This window comes from Podarcis cretensis, assembly GCF_951804945.1.
Source record: "Podarcis cretensis genome assembly, chromosome: 12".
Lineage (NCBI taxonomy): Eukaryota > Metazoa > Chordata > Lepidosauria > Squamata > Lacertidae > Podarcis > Podarcis cretensis.
The window spans coordinates 61,839,420-61,857,527 of NC_137181.1; the positions used below are offsets into that span (position 1 = coordinate 61,839,420).

The following is an 18,108-nucleotide window of genomic DNA, read 5'->3' on the forward strand; positions in this document are numbered from 1 at the left end:
AAACAGTATCTACACCTCTCTTCAAGGCTATTAGCTACATTTCTCCACAAAGACTCTCCTCCCTGAAAGAGAGGGGAGTGGTTGTGGACGGGAGCCCGAGCACCGCTCCTAGCAGGGGGCGTTGCCCCCTGCCTCCAGCTCACCTGGCTGGCACTCACGTCCCCCCCGGTGGCTGTCCAACCAGGTGCCATGGGGGGCGTGTCCAGCAGCCTTTATGCTGCAGTGCCAGCCTCCCCCCCGGCCTCATTTCTCTTTGTCGTCCTGGGCGAGTCACCCACCCTCCACTCCCTTTGAGTTAGGGCTTAGGTCATTGGCCTTGCTATGGACCTTAGGTTGGTCGCCCCGGTTGCCCGGGGGGCCTGGTAGGAGTTTTTCCATTTGGCATTAGGCTTTTTGGTTTTTTCGCCTACCTCGTAGCAATCGTCACAACTTTTTGGTGGTATTGGTGGGTAGGTTAGGCATTGGAATAATGTGTTGTGGTGTGTCGAAGTGCTAGGTGTGGCCATCGCCTATGCCTTCAATTTCTAGGGGTATTCCGTTAATGGAATCTGGCGGTCGTGTATTCCGTCCGAAGCCTGCTTGGCAGGAGGCCATGGCACGACCCTCGGTGACATCAGGGGTGAGCCTATAGTTGGATTAGCATCAACAGGTGATGAACCCCTGGTGAATAAACCCACTTGTTTCGCGATCCAATGCCTAAGCCAATACCTTTTCATTGCTGTAATCAATAAAGTTGTGGCCTTTTCTTGCCCATTAACCTTATATCACGTGTCCCTGTGTCTTCATTTTACTTCGCGGGGGTCGGGTCCTCGAACCACAACATATTGTTGTGAACAATTTGCTGTTTTTCAGCTCTGACAAATATAAAAAATATGAGATTACCCGGCAAAAGCCAGTTCACACCTCATTGAGGTTGTATACCTGCCTCCTTAAGGTACAAGTAATGGGTGGTGTGCTAGGGGAATTAGTGGGGAAGGGGTTGGGGATAGCTTACCTATTTCTGCTTTCCATGCCTTGAGCATGGTCTGTGTGTATCTGTTAAGTGTTGTGGGTATTTCCCTTAATTTATTTGGGAGGAGTGGGTATGCTGTGGTGCAGGTATTTTCAATTGTGTCCCTCTCTAGGTGTAGCCATTGTTTTGCCTCATCTTCTAGTATGTATGGGATTATATGGCGTACTTGGTTGTTCTATGTTGGGGATTCCCCATCCTCCTTCTGAGGAGGGGAGGTGCAGGTATTTGGGGCTTATTCTTGGTTTTTTATTTGAGAAGATAAAAGAGTGTAGTTTTCTCTGCCATTTGCAGAGTTGGGTTGGGGGAATCCAGATTGGGAGGGTTTGGAATAGGTAGGTTAGTTTTGGGAGGATGATCATTTTGATCATGGCTATTTTGACTGAGAGAGTGAAGTTGGTGTTGTTCCATCTCCTCAGGTCTTTGAGTCATTGAACAAGTCTACAGATTCCAATATTTGGGAGTTTGGTTACAACATAACCTCAGATGGAAGGCCCATGTAGCCTATGTTACAAATAGAGCCAAAGCTATCTCTTTGGCGATCTTGCGATTCTTCTTCACCGATGGGGCCCTTCATATCCCATCGGCGCTGAAAGTCTTCAAGGCCAAGGTGATCCCGACAATTGCTTATGCCATCTCTATTTGGGGGACTTTTGTCAACCTATCTCACCTGGAGATCATTCAAAATCAGTTTTTAAGAGGGATATTGAAACTGCCCAACTGTGTAAGTAATACAGCGTTACGCATGGAACTTAATATTGTATCCCTGGAAAATGCTCTGTGGAAGCACATACTTTGTCACTGGTTATCTCTATGGCACAATCTCCCAAACTTGTACTTGATACAATATATGTGGAGAGATGATTTCCAGAGCCCATGGGTAAAAAATTTACAGCTGAAAATCACGGCAATGGGAATCTCCCCATCCAAATTACTAGAGCAGGACATAGTCCCAGCTAAAAGATCAGTAACCTGTAAGCTAGAGGAGATGGACTTACAGCAGAAAATGGTCTTGGGCAATGGTACCTGCTTACCTCTAAATCTTGGTTTATTACCCCTCTTAAGGCTCCCAAACTATTTGAATTCCTTAACTTCCTCAGCTCATAGATATGCCTTTGTAAAGGCAAGATTCAACACCTTCCCATCGAACGTGCTGAGAAATAGATTCTCCAATGGACAGATATCGCTCTTATGTGATTGTAATTGTGGGGCACTGGAATCGTTACATCACATAATTTTTGACTGTGCTCTTCACTTACCGGCTAGGAGCAAGTTTCTTGCTCAATATCTTAAGGGAATTGCCGATGATACAATTGAAGCCAAACTGAGATATCTACTAATTGACGATGACCCCCTAAGATCACTCATGGTTGCCAGATTCTTGATCAGCGTCCTATCCCTAAAGAAGAGAAACGGTCTCCTGTGTGGCTCGGATAACCCTTTTAAACCATGATCTATGTTTTAGGTGATATCACCATTGTTTTAAACCATGATCTATGTTTTAAGCGATATCACCATTGATATCCATGATTAATTTATGAGCAGAGGGTGATGTATAGGTTACAAATTTATTGTAATGTATGATGGTCGTCCTTGTTTTTGTTTTGCTTCGGTTCCTGTTTGTCTTTTGTAAGTTTAGGCGATTTTAAATCTGGAGGTCTAAGTATAACATGTTGGTATGGGAAACTGTCGTGTAACGGGCCAATGGCCGTAATAAAGATTAATCCAATCCAATCCAATCCTCAGGTCTTTGTTAATCTGTCGCCACATGGGTTTGTAGTTGTGGAGGTATAATTTATTGAGGTTTCTGGTTATTTGTACCCCTAGGTATCTGAACTTGGTGTGGCAAAGTTTTATCTTGGTGGCGTTAGTGAGTTCTTTTTGGGTGTAAGGAGGGGTGTTGAAGCACATGGCTTCCGACTTAGCAAAATTTACCTGTAGGCCCGATACTGTTGCAAATGTGTTGAGTTCTCTGATTAGGGATGTTGCTGTGCTTATGGGGTTTGGTGCTGTGACCATTATTAGGTCATCTGAGAACAGCCCTAATTTATAGGTTCTGCCTTTTCAGTGTATTTCTTATCAATTTTTAAAAAGTATGACCCGGAGAAAAAAGTTTGAGAACCTCTGGTGTCAGTGTAAGGATGTGCTAGTACTGAGAGGTTTGGCACAACCATGGAAAGAGATGGCTGAACTTTGCACTTCTGCAATGGCTTCTCCACACAGCAGTGGCATGTTTCCATAGACATTCCCGTTGCTTGGAGAAAAACTTGGTAGCAATGAGGGGAAATGGCTGTTATGAGCAATGGTGATAAATGTAGGAGTGGACTGTTCTCATAAAGTAAAGGACCTCATGGGCCTGTAGATATACCGGTAGGTCTTTTATATCAGCAGGAATGAGTGAACAATCTGTGCTGTAATTAGCAGTGGTGCTATTTCTTCAATCTTATACTGTTAAGAACTTCTTTAGATTCTGAGAGAAGGAACAGATTGTCCAGTGTTGCCCGGGTTTCAGTTATAAATGTACCTAAAATGGATTCTTCTTAGACTGCAAGCATTACGAACCAACCAGCTTCATTTATTTTCCTCAATATCTGCTATTAGAATCTTTTCCATTATTGAATTGTATTGATGTTACCATTAGTGTGGAGAGTCATCTATGACGAGCTATTACACATTTAAAAGTTCTATCAATAAGGGTATTGATTTGGGCTAATGGCTCGTTTTTAAGCTTCTGTTGGAATATTTTTCATATCCTTATGTGTATAATAGCTATATTAGATTCTTACTTTAATGGCTTTAAAACCTCTTGGCTCTTATGTATACAATCCCTCTGAAACAAGGCAATATATATTGTTGATTTGGTTCTTGTTTTTGGAGAACTATAGACAGAATGCCAGAGGGGTTCATTACATACAGGAGATCATTGCATTATATTTAGTCCATTAATTGGGGTAACTAAAGCTACTAAATCCCAAATGTTAAAATGGCAACCAGTGATTCTCAGTAGGGAGATAGGACAATCATGTCTAAAGGGGGAGGGACCTATCATTTTTGTTATTATAGGCTCAATAAAGACTTACAGGTGGGTTGGTTTGTATGTTACTTTTATATCTCACCTTTCCTCTAAGACAAGGGTTCCCAAACTGTGGCCCTGGACTACGAGTTGTCTGCAAACTTCATTAAGGTTGTCTGTGATGTGTCAAGTAAAAATCATACAACAGCTAGCACAGTACATTAGAAGTGTTACAGCAGGAAGAAAAATTATGAATCATAGAATCATAGAGTTGGAAGAGACCACAAGGGCCATCGAGTCCAACCCCCTGCCAAGCAGGAAACACCATCAGAGCACTCCTGACATATGGTTGTCAAGCCTCTGCTTAAAGACCTCCAAAGAAGGAGACTCCACCACACTCCAAAATGCTCAGCAGTTTTCAAGGGGTCCATGGTGGGGTGAGGAGTTTGAGAACTACAGCTCTGAAGCGCTCGAGGTGGCTACATGGTTTTCTTTGCATCATTTTTATCCTCACAACAACAGTGTGATGTCCCAAGGTCATCCACATGGCTGACCATAAAGCTGAGCCCAGGCCCCTCCCTCAGTGATGCCTTGATGCTTCCATACTCTTAGATGGCTCAAGAGTTCACAGCACCCAAGGCAGATTGTCCTTTGCTACCTCTCAACAATACTCCACCTGGAAATGAGACCATCTGGCAGTGTGCTCTAAGAATCTGTGGAATGTGAGGGGGGAAATCACACATAAATAATGAGTTTCCAGCACAGTGGAGGATCCAGAACATTTCTCTGTCACCTGCTGGGATTTTATTTCTTCTGCTTCAGACCTTGATGCTCAATATTCACTTTCTACATCAGCCCAGGAAATATGGATGTCTTCATTTATTTCTTTTTCCCAATAATTTTTATTGTTTTTCATTCAAATACAAGAGCAACATATAACTACAGGAATTTGCCCAGTGGTACATTCTTATTAGGTTTCATATGCAGTATGTAGTACACAAGCAATATGTTTATTTCTTTATTATCCTTTCAAGTAGCCTCTCCACAAAGATTCTTTTGTTGAGGGTGGAATAAAAGTATCTCCCATCTCATTTATAAAGGAAAAGAAAGGGAGCCAAGACTCTATCCAAAGTCGAAACAAAATAAAAAAATTCCTTCCAGTGGCACCTTAGAGACCAACTAAGTTTGTTATTGGTATGAGCTTTCGTGTGCATGTGTGTATGTGAAGAAGTGTGCCTGCACACGAAAGCTCATACCAATAACAGACTTAGTTGGTCTCTAAGGTGCTACTGGAAGGACTTTTTTTTATTTTGTTTCAACTACGGCAGACCAATACGGCTACCTGCCTGTAACTAGATCTATCCAAAGTGTCTGTCCTTGAAGTGCCTTTAATTACCATGTTCCAATAGAGCCACATTCCAAATACTATTTAACCAGACTTCAATGGGGAGATATATAGATTGTATCCAATATTGAGCTATTGTTAATTGGGCTGCTGATAACAGAAAAAATACTAAATTTCTGCATTTGAGGTTTTTGTCACAATTGCATGGGAGGGGTTGCTACATGATTTTGGTAATAAAGTGAAAGACATTTCCCCAAAGGTGTATACCATCAGTGAACATATCAATTTTGTGCTTAGTATTTCTGATTTCCGCACCAATATCTGCATCCACCCATGAATGAAAGGCAAACACCTCTATCTCCATCGCAGAAAGTAGCAGCCCCAGGGCCAGCCTGGGCGAGTCCCCTATTGAGGCAGATGAGTTGGCGTCAGGCCCATTCACTGTAAAAAATAGTGTTAGACTGTAAGTAAATTAGATTAATCATATGCAGGAATTGCTTACCAAATAGTAATTTGGATAATAAAGATTTTTAAAGGGCCATTGAATTCTGTCAAGACCTTGAAGGCATCAAGGGGAATTAGGGAAGTTCAGGGAAGTTTTTAATATGTAACGCTGTATTGTTTTTAACACTTGATTGGGAGCCGCCCAGAATGGCTGGGAAAACTCAGCCAGATGGGCAGGGTATAAATTATAAATAATAATTATTATTATTATATTAAAACACCAAAGGAGTTTTGTGTATAGAAACCATGAATCACATGAAACAGTCTTCTCATGGAATCCACAATATTCCTAGATGGAATGAAACTGGTTTGGTCAGCTGAAATATATTGACCAATGAAAATATTAATCCTTTTGATCATAACTGCTGTGAAAAGCTTTGCATCAACATTAGCAAGAGAAATAGGTCTATATGAGTCCACCTTTGTGGTGTCTTTCTCATTTCAGCAATAAGGGTCAATTTTGAGGTTTACCAATTTAGAAGTTTATCACTGCACCATTTTTAGTGTTAAGCAGAAAGTTTACATATGAGGATTTTTCTCTCCATTTTTTGGTGGGGGAACCAACTTGCAAATTTCAAGGGTTGAAATTAGTCCCATGTTCCATTAATGATGGCTTCTTGATTGGCAGTGGCTGCTTTTCCTTTTTTAAAACAACAACAACAACTTTGAGTTTTAAAGTGGTAGAGCTACTTGGTGGCCTTTCCCCCCTTTTGTGGGGGCAAACCTGGGATCATCTGAAGGCAGCTACAAGGGATGAGATTCTGATATATAGGTTTATAGGTAATATATATACTGCTACCCCAAAAGCCCTTAGTCCCCAAATCTGCAAATAATCCCCGCTGAAAACACACCACAAAACCTTCACTGGTGAGGATTTTCACTCAGCCCAAAATTAAATCCCAAGGCTGAGTTTGCATGTGGCATGGAAGTAGAAGTGTAGTTCAGCTTTCATAAATGTTTTACTCCTGCAAAATCAGAGGGTATCTTCTTCCTCTTTGGCAATCATTCGTAGCCGAGGAAAATTGTCTTCCATAAACATGGTCTTAACAGTTAGTCTGTAGGTGACTGTGGAGGCCAATTTTGGATCCACACGTCCTTCTGCAGTGGGGCCATAGGTTTCCAGGAGGGAGTTGATCATGGTAATGGTTTGCCAAGTGTGCCTTCCTCTTAACACATTTCTCCCTTTCATCCTGAGTTTGAGGGTCTTCAAAGCCCATGACGCCTTTGATAAAGGCTGTTCTCCAGCTGGAGCGCTCATAAGCCAGTGTTTCCCAATTGTCAGTGTTTATACTGCATTTTTTTAGATTTGCCTTGAAAGATCATGTAGTGTCAGAAACTCCTCTTCGGTAAGTCAACTGACCTTTGAGAGATTGCTCCTGCAAGGGTCATAGAATCATAGAATCATAGAGTTGGAAGAGACCACAAGGGCCATCGAGTCCAACCCCCTGCCAAGCAGGAAACACCATCAGAGCACTCCTGACATATGGTTGTCAAGCCTCTGCTTAAAGACCCCCAAAGAAGGAGACTCCACCACACACCTTGGCAGCAAATTCCACTGTCGAACAGCTCTTACTGTCAGGAAGTTCTTCCTAATGTTTAGGTGGAATCTTCTTTCTTGTAGTTTGGAACCATTGCTCCGTGTCCGCTTCTCTGGAGCAGCAGAAAACAACCTTTCTCCCTCCTCTATGTGACATCCTTTTATATATTTGAACATGGCTATCATATCACCCCTTAACCTCCTCTTCACCAGGCTAAACATGCCCAGCTCCCTTAGCCGTTCTTCATAAGGCATCGTTTCCAGGCCTTTGACCATTTTGGTTGCCCTCCTCTGGACACGTTCCAGTTTGTCAGTGTCCTTCTTGAACTGTGGTGCCCAGAACTGGACACAGTACTCCAGGTGAGGTCTGACCAGAGCAGAATACTGTGGCACTATTACTTCCCTTGATCTAGATGCAATACTCCTATTGATGCAGCCCAGAATTGCATTGGCTTTTTTAGCTGCCGCGTCACACTGTTGGCTCATGTCAAGTTTGTGGTCAACCAAGACTCCTAGATCCTTTTCACATGTACTGCTCTCAAGCCAGGTGTCACCCATCTTGTATTTGTGCCTCTCATTTTTTTTGCCCAAGTGCAATACTTTACATTTCTCCCTATTAAAATCCATCTTGTTTGTTTTGGCCCAGTTCTCTAATCTGTCAAGGTCATTTTGAAGTGTGATCCTGTCCTCTGGGGTGTTAGCCACCCCTCCCAGTTTGGTGTCATCTGCAAATTTGATCAGGATGCCCTTGAGTCCATCATCCAAGTCGTTGATAAAGATGTTGAATAAGACCGGGCCCAAGACAGAACCCTGTGGCACCCCACTAGTCACTCTTCTCCAGGATGAAGAGGAACCATTGATGAGCACCCTTTGGGTTCGGTCAGTCAGCCAGTTACAAATCCACTGAGTGGTAGCATAGTCAAGACCGCATTTTACCAGCTTCTTTACAAGAATATCATGGGGCACCTTGTCAAATGCCTTGCTGAAATCAAGGTAGGCTACATCCACTGCGTTCCCTTCATCTACCAGGCTTGTAATTCTGTCAAAAAACGAGATCAGGTTAGTCTGACACGACTTATTTTTCAGAAATCCATGCTGACTATTGGTGATCACAGTATTCCTTTCTAGGTGCTCACAAACTGTTTGCTTAATGATCTGCTCCAGAATCTTCCCTGGTATTGATGTCAGACTGACTGGGCGGTAATTATTTGGGTCCTCTCTTTTCCCCTTTTTGAAAATAGGGACAACATTTGCCCTCCTCCAGTCTGCCGGGACTTCGCCTGTTCTCCAGGAATTCTCAAAGATGACTGCCAGTGGTTCTGAGATCACATCTGCCAGTTCTTTTAATACTCTTGGATGCAGTTCATCTGGCCCTGGAGACTTGAATACATCTAAACTAGCCAAGTATTCTTGTACTATCTCCTTAGTTATTCTGGGCTGTGTTTCCTCTGCTGAATCATTTGCTCCAAATTCTTCAGGTCGGGCATTGTTTTCTTTATCGGAGAAGACTGAGGCAAAGAAGGCATTGAGGAGTTCAGCCCTTTCTGTGTCCCCTGTTTGCATTTCACCATCTTCTCCTCTGAGTGACCCCACTGTTTCTTTGCTACGAACATACCCATAAAAGCCTTTTTTGTTGCTTTTAACCTCTCTAGCAAGCCTGAGTTCATTCTGTGCTTTAGCAGAGGGAACTTTTTCTCTCAGCTTGAAATTTCTGCAAATAGATATGGAGGGGTTGCTGTTGCTGTGTCATGGCCCAAGCAGGTCCCCAGGGCAAGCTCACCCATGAGATAGAATGATCAGCTGCCTCAGACAGTGGAAACACAAGAGGTGGGTGCCCTGTGGGTGCCCTGCTCTACCACTACCAGAGAAGCAACTCAGGAAAGAGAGGCAGAGGCAGCAGCAAGGAGGGGGCCTTATACTGCCCAGTTTTGCCATCAGAAAGGAAGGGAGATTTGGGAAGTTCAAATGCTGACTGCAACATTATGATGCTACACCCCTCTGCTGCCAAGCAAGTTGCCAAAGCTTTGCAAGGGCTTTTTTTCCTTAAGAAGAAGCCCTTGCAAAGCCTCACCACTGGGCAGGAGGGAGATACCCTTGTGTAATTTGCGCCCCCCCCCCCAGGCTTTGCAAGGTTTTTTTTCTTGCACTTCATGCCCACCCACCTCCCAGTCACAGGAGTGGCAGTGGGACGTTTCATTTCCTGTGCCAAAATGTCTAGGTCTGTCCCTGCAGGTCCCCTTAAAAGGGGGCTCAGGCATCTGGGAGACAGCAAGGAGCAACAGCTGAGGAGATTTCACCCCTCCCAGATCCAAGAATCTCCTGACGAGTCTGCTGATTCTCCAGAGAGGAGGAGCAGTGTTCTGCTTTCTACTTATTCAGCTCCAGCACCAAGTCAGTCAGTCAGTGTAGCAGTCATTTATGCTTAGACCTATTTAGCTCTGTATATAGTTTTGTATCATAGTTGTAGTTATAGAATAAAAGAAGATATTCTACAGAGCTGCTCTCCGAGTCGTGTATACACTGCTAGACTCTGCTATACTCTGCTGTGCGACGACTGTATTGTGGAAGTGAATCCGGTGCTCACAACTTTAAGCTGTGAGTCCACAGCACTTTGACCTGGTGGTCTCTGGAAGTGCTACCCAGCTCGCCTAGCCCAGTCGGGGTTGAAGTGCATGAGTCCAGTTGGTGACACTGGCTCAAGGGCGATGCTGACAACAGCTGCCTTCTTGGAGCAGCCAAAGGCATCAGCAAGTCAAAATGGCAATTGACATCTGGGGAGGCGCAATCCCTACAGGTCAGGAGGGTTTGCAGAGTTCTTAGGGAACAGAACAATAGTAGGAGTGTTTGAGCATCTGAGATCAATGTTCCACCCGGCATTCCTAAGTTACTACCAAAAGTTGTCTAAATCAAAATTCACAGCAAATGTAGAGGCTCCTGGAAAGCAACTGGACAAAATTTGAGGAAAGTGAAAAGTTTGTGTATTTTATGCACCACATAAAGTACATTAAAATATATGTACCATGTTCCAAGAAGGTTTCATTGGATTTATCTCATTTTCACACCCATAACAGCCCAAGACTGAGGTGGGTTTGACTGACAGATAATGACTGGCCTATTGTGTTTTAAACATAACTAGATGCTTTCTGATCTGACAAGCAGGTGCCATTGTACCTTTTAGAGTTACATTGCATTCCCTAATCCTCTCATTGCCATTTGTATATTTAATCAGTCTCCTTCGATTTGATCAGTGTTCTATTGACTGAAGGGCAGTTAAGCCACATTCTGCATGGGCTTGAGCATCGCCAGTGTTTGAGCTACTGAATGCTTCTTTCTCATCCTGTTTGTAATAATGCTCTTGTTTGCGCTTTGAGTTTGATGTTGGGATTATGCCACAGGTCAGCATGGCTTAGCAAGAAGAAACATGTTTAGACAATTTTAATTATGGAGATTCATGTTAGGAATGATTACACATGACTAATTTTCTTTAGCATGTCATTTCAGAATCAATTAAACAGATTTAAATTTGTGATAATTCTTGTTCCAGAAAACATTAGTAAGAGGCATTATTGTGCAAATAACAAATGAAATTATACTCCACTTAAATATTAGTAATTAGTATATATTCTAAAGTTGTTTATGATAAGGTGTCAAAGTATGGAATATTCCAGGATGCCATCAATCCTACTAGCCTGCTTCTGGGTCAGTATCTGTTCTGTTCTCTAAGGGGCAGAGCTGGGCAACTGAAGTGTAAAGGATTGGCAGTTGAATGAAACTGCTAATACATATCCCTTTCATCACATTTCTTCATAAAATGAATCTGGATCTTGAAACGGAAGTTGAAAGTTGTGGGCCCAAAGCAGATGGGTTTCTTATGTTTGTTGCTATAAAGAGAAATATCAAGACAAATATACCTTGGCATACCCCGTCACATGCCTATTTGCCAGTGTGCAAAGAACCTTTTTGATAATTGCCTGATCCCATGCAAAGACATCATCATCAACTGATCAAGCTGGCCCATGGATTAATCTTACTCTCAGAAACAGGCTTAACAGAAAGACGCATATTTTAATGCTGCCTGAGAGGACATTGCTTCCACACTATGGGTCCGGTTGCCAAATACCTTTTGGGGCACATTGATTTCTGGGAGAGATCTAACATTCAAGTTCCAGAATGGTCTGAAGACATTGGTAGGTCTTGGGGCCTGTGGCATGCTGTATGAACAATGTTGTCATTTACCTCATGCCATAGTCCAGTGGGAAGTTCTCTTGCACAAGCCTCCCTGAAGGCAATGGGGCTTTCCTTGTAGTGAGTGTTTTAGGGAGGTCACAGCTATTACTTGGTTTAAATATGTTTTTTCATTGATGTATACCACCCTGTTCTTTTAGGAGCTGGTGTATAAATAAAGTACCTCTAGAAATAAAGAAATAGCATTGACCACAGTAATCTCTTGGGCCTTCTGCATGATTTGGGAGTTCGGGGCCTTGTTTTAGGGAGGTTTCCCTTCCACTTATAGGGTCGGCTCCTGCCCTCTAGCAGTTGATCCGTGCATTGCTAGAGGCCATGATTTAGTTTTCTAAATGCTGTTTAATAGCTACATGAAGCCACTGAAGGCAATCAGAAGATTTGGAGCAGGGTGTAATCAGTATGCCAATGATATTTCACTCTGTTTCTCTATAACTTCTGAATCAGGAGAGGCCTAGATGCAATCATGAACTTGTTGTTGTTGTTTAGTCGTTTAGTCGTGTCCGACTCTTCGTGACCCCATGGACCAGAGAACGCCAGGCACTCCTGTCCTCCACTGCCTCCCGCAGCTTGGTCAGACTAATGCTGGTAACCTCGAAAACACTATCCAACCATCTCGTCCTCTGTCGCCCCCTTCTCCTTGTGCCCTCAGTCTTTCCCAACATCAGGGTCTTTTCCAGTGAGTCTTCTTTTCTCATGAGGTGGCCAAAGTATTGGAGCCTCAGCTTCACAATCTGTCCTTCCAGTGAGCACTCAGGGCTGATTTCCTTCAGAATGGAGAGGTTTGATCTTCTTGCAGTCCATGGGACTCTCAAGAGTCTCCTCCAGCACCATAATTCAAAAGCATTAATTCTTTGGCGATCAGCCTTCTTTATGGTCCAGCTCTCCCTTCCATACATCACTACTGGGAAAACCATAGCTTGAACTATACGGACCTTTGTTGGCAAGGTGATGTCTCTGCTTTTTAAGATGCTGTCTAGGTTTGCCATCGCCTTTCTCCCAAGGAGCAGGCGTCTCTTAATTTCGTGGCTGCTGTCACCATCTGCAGTGATCATGGAGCCCAAGAAAGTAAAATCTCTCACTGCCTCCATTTCTTCCCCTTCTATCTGCCAGGAGGTGATGGGCCCAGTGGCCGTGATCTTCGTTTTTTTGATGTTGAGCTTCAGACCATATTTTGCACTCTCTTCTTTCACCCTCATTAAAAGGTTCTTTAATTCCTCCTCACTTTTTGCCATCAAAGTTGTGTCATCTTCAAATCTGAGGTTGTTGATATTTCTTCCGGCAATCTTAATTCCGGCTTGGGATTCATCCAGCTCAGCCTTTCGCATGATGAATTCTGCATACAAGTTAAATAAGCAGGGAGACAATATACAGCATTGTCGTATTCCTTTCCCAATTTTGAACCAATCAGTTGTTCCATATCCCGTTCTAACTGTAGCTTCTTGTCCCACTTAGAGATTTCTCAGGAGACAAATGAGGTGATCAGGCACTCCTATTTCTTTAAGAACTTGCCATAGTTTGCTGTGGTCGACACAGTCAAAGGCTTTTACATAGTCAATGAAGCAGAAGTAGATGTCTTTCTCGAACTCTCTAGCTTTCTCCATAATCCAGCGCATGTTTGCAATTTGGTCTCTGGTTCCTCTGCCTCTTCTATATCCAGCTTGCACTTCTGGGAGTTCTCGGTCCACATATTACTTAAGCCTGCCTTGTAGAATTTTAAGCATAACCTTGCTAGCGTGTGAAATGAGTGCAATTGTGCGGTAGTTGGAGCATTTTTTGGCACTGCCCTTCTTTGGGATTGGGATGTAGACTGATCTTCTCCAATCCTCTGACAACTGCTGAGTTTTCCAAACTTGCTGGAATATTGAGTGTAGCACCTTAACAGCATCATCGTTTAAAATTTTAAATAGTTCAGCTGGAATATCATCATTTCTACTGGCCTTGTTATTAGCAGTGCTTTCTAAGGCCCATTTGACTTCACTCTCCAGGATGTCTGGCTCAAGGTCAGCAACCACACTACCTGGGGTATATGAGACATCCATTTCTTTCTGGTATAATTCCTCTCTGTATACTTGCCACCTCTTCTTGATGTCTTATGCTTCTGTAAGGTCCTTACCACTTTTGTCCTTTATTATGATAATCTTTGTACGAAATGTTCCTTTCATATCTCCAATTTTCTTGAACAGATCTCTGGTTTTTCCTATTCTATTGTCTTCCTCTATTTCATGAACTTGGTGAGGGCTAATAAAGTGTGATTGAATTCTGACGAGATGCAAAGCCTAGAGATGGGGGCTTCACAGGTTCAGGTACTGGGATGTAGCAGGAATGGATGGGGCTACACCCCCTGGAGCCAGTATAGTTGGGAGGGGATCTCTCCAGCATGAAGGATGGGAAGTGCCTATAAATGTTCAGATACACACTTCGGTTAGTCATCTTACTCCAAACCATAGCTGTCAACGTTTCCCTTTTTTTAAGGGAAATTCCCTTATTCCGAATAGGATTCCTTGCAAGAAAAGGGAAAAGTTGACAGCTATGCTCTAAACACTGAATTGGACAGAAAACCCAATAGAATCCTAACCTAGTGCCAAAAAATAGCACATTACTTTTGCAGATCGATGTTTGTTCCCTTTCTTCCAAGCAAGCTAGAGCCCATATTATTCTAAGCACCCTTTAAATTTAATAAAAAAATGACAGTGTATGGTTGTTTACAAAGATCTAATTAGCACATTTACCTAAACAGGCTCTCATGCTTTAAAATATTAAAATTAAAATGCAAATTGTAATGCTTGCATGCAAATTAAGAGGAAATAATTTCTACTTAACTGCCTGGAGGCACTTGTAACCTCCTTCCAACTATCTTTCCCCCTTCCCCCTTTGGCTTGGCTGAAAAACATATTGAATAACGATGACATTACTGTCAAACAAGCTCCCTGTTTACTGATGAGGCATATTCCTCTCCTGCGTACATATTTCATCATCAAAGCATGAGATAATTATGACATTTTAATAGGTGAAGAGCATCTGCTTATGAGTCTGCCGAGAAATCTCTGCCACACAGACTGCAAAGTTTCTCTTCTCTCACCACCCGGCACTCGGTGATCTGCCAGGTTTCCTTTTTTTTTTTTAATAAATTTTTATTAAGATTTTAAAGATTACAGAATAAAAAAAGAGATAAAAGTAATAACAATTAAAGAAAAAAACAGTACATATATAAAAAAAATCATCAAAAACCAGAAAACAGAAGAAAAAAGATAAAAGAACAAGTCAAACCTGTACATCACTTGCTTACATTCACTTATTTCCTTGACCTCCTCACACCTCCCATTTTTGTATTCTAATACAATTTGTTATTTCAGCAAATCCTTCCAACCTTATTTTTATCTTAATAATTTGTCTTAATATACTATAATTTTACATTCTCTCTTTCACCAACTCATTTTTACTTAATCCTTTATGTAATTTCTACTAAAACCACATAATTTTCTTTTCCCAACATCTTTCTAACAATCCTTAATTTTGCAATATTTTTGAAGATAAACTTTGAATTTTTTCCAATCTTCTTCCACCGACTCTTCTCCTTGGTCCCGGATTCTGCCAGTCATCTCAGCCAGTTCCATGTACTCCATCACCTCCATCTGCCATTCTTCCCGGGTGGGTAGATCTTGTGTCTTCCAATACTTTGCGATGAGTATTCTTGCTGCTGTTGTGGCGTACATAAAAAGAGTTCTATCCTTCTTTGGCACCAATTGGCCGACCATGCCCAGGAGAAAGGCCTCTGGTTTCTTCTGGAAGGTATATTTAAATACCTTTTTCATTTCATTATAGATCATCTCCCAGAAGGTCTTAATCTTTGGGCATGTCCACCAAAGGTGAAAGAATGTACCTTCAACCTCTTTACATTTCCAACATTTATTATCGGGCAAGTGATAGATTTTTGCAAGCTTGACTGGTGTCATGTACCACCTGTATATCATTTTCATAATATTTTCTCTTAAGGCATTACATGCCGTAAACTTCATACCTGTGGTCCATAACTGTTCCCAGTCAGCCATCATAATATTATGTCCAACATCTTGTGCCCATTTAATCATAACAGATTTAACCATTTCATCCTGAGTATTCCATTTCAACAGCAAGTTATACATTCTTGACAAATTCTTAGTTTTGGGATCTAACAATTCTGTTTCCAATTTTGATTTTTCCACCTGAAAACCAATTTTCTTGTCCAAATTGTAAGCCTCCATTATTTGATAATAATGAAGCCAATCTCGTACTTTGTTTTTTAGTTTATCAAAACACTGCAGTTTTAATCTGTCTCCGATATGCCAGGTTTCCAGCAATGCCACGGTTGGGCAACAGATGCTCCGTTGGGCTTGAGCAGCAGTTGTACAGCATATGCAGAGGTGACACAGGCATGCCTAAGGGTGGTGGGATAAGGGAAACCCAAACCACGCACAGCATCTCATGAAGACCCGGCACCAGTCTTGTTCCTCAGGCCACTCACAGGATCCAGAAGCCCATCCTAAGGACCTAAGAATGGCCTGCTGGATCAGGCCAATGACCTGTTTCCACCGTGGCCAACCGATGCCTGTGGGAGACCAGCAAGCAGAACAGGAGCACAAGATAACTCTCCTGTGGTTTGCAGAAGAGAGATAGAAAAACCTTCTGCAGGCCACACATAATTGTATAAACTTCCTTCCTGTTGCCTCCTACTTCCATTTTCTCTAAATTGCTCTAAATGCTGCAAGCTGTCTTCATAGAGGAGCCACTGCATCCCCTCGACCTTTTTGTTTCCTTTTTCTGAACCTTTTCCAACTCTACAACATCCTTTTTGAGGTGAGATGACCAGAACTGTGTTCTCTGCCACTGTCCCTTCAAGAGGGCCTCCACCAGGATCATAGAAGTTTAGAGTTGTAAGGGAATGGAAGGTCATCTCATCCAGCGCCCTGCAATGCAGGTATTTCAGCTAGAGCATCCAGGACAGGAAACTATCCAAGCTCTGCTTAAAAACCTCCAAGGAAGGAAAGTCCAACATCTCCCACAGGAGTCTATTTCACTGTCGAAAAGCTCTTACCATCAAAAAGCTCTTCCTGGTGTTTCGTTGGAAACTCCTTTCTTAACTTGAAGTCATTGGTTCCGGTCCTACCCCGCAGAGCAGAAGAAAAGAAGCTTGTTCTCTCTTCCATGTGATAACTCTTGAGATATTTGAAGATGGCTCTCATATCTCCTCTCAGTCTCCTCTTTTCCAGGATAAACACCCCCAGCTCCCTCTGACCAAGGCAGAATAGAGCCTTACTATAACTTCCCTTGATCAGGACAATATGCTTCTGTTGATGCAGCCTAGAATGGCATTAGGGTTTTTTGCGGCTGCATCACTCTATTGACTCATGTTAAGCTTGTGGTCTACTAAGATCCCTACATCCTTTTCACATGTACTACTAGCAAGCCAGGTGTCCCCCACCTTATATTTGTGCAGGTAGCTATTCCTTCCCAAGTGTAGAACCTGACATTTGTCCCTACTGAAATTCATTTTGTTATTTTGGACACAGTTCTCTATTCTGTTAAAGTTCTATCTTCAGTGGCATTGGATACTCCTCCCAGTCTGGTGTCATCTGCAAATTGGACGAGTATACTAAGGTATCACCTGATACCTCTTGAAGCATGAGATGAGTTTGCTTCATCTGCTGCTTGCTCATTCTGCTTGTCCCTTAGTACATCCAAGCAGCGTGTGACATTGATGAGAAGGGTTGGAAGAACCAGAGGCAAACCCATTCTTCTCACATGATATTACTTAGCATTTTAAAGTAATTTATATTTTATGTTGATATAATGATGCCGAAAGCATGTCAAAGTGCAAGCAGATAAATAGGTAAACTCTGGTGGGAAGGTAAACGGCGTTTCCATGCGCTACTCTGGTTTGCCAGAAGCGGCTTAGTCATGCTGGCCACATGACCCGGAAGCTGTACGCCGGCTCCCTCGGCCAATAAAGCAAGGTGAGCGCTGCAACCCCAAAGTCGCACATGACTGGACCTTTACCTTTAATGATGCCGAATCCAGATACAGAGTTGGGCTTCAAAGGCACCAGCTAAGGAGCCAGATCAAGTGCAGGACTCTGATGTGACTGTTGGAGATCAGGAGACCACTGTGTGTGACACTATTGGATAGGAACCCCCCAGAAGAACCTCCTGGACCACCACAGGCTTTACCCTCATGGGCACCTTCCCCTGAGGAACCCAAGGCACATTATGTCAGCAGTACAGGGAGGAGGTTGGCCCTTTAAAGCTCTGAAGTTCTCCACAACGGAGTGGAAGAGGTAGTCTGGAGACAGAGGCTTACAAGGCCTCCGTCTGCTCCAAACCTTCAGTGGAGTTAAGTTGCTCACTTGGAGCTGTCCATGGGTGTGAAACTTGTAACCAATGCAGTCTTGCCTCTTTCTCTGTGGGATCCAGCATTGGACC

The 18,108-nt window shown here is 42.8% G+C and overlaps 1 protein-coding gene across 1 annotated transcript in view; it reads left to right on the forward strand.

Annotated features, from left to right (window-relative positions):
- The window catches only part of CNTNAP2 (contactin associated protein 2), a 1,037,318-nt gene that overhangs the window by 766,157 nt on the left and 253,053 nt on the right, over nt 1–18,108 (forward strand). The window lies entirely within an intron of this gene.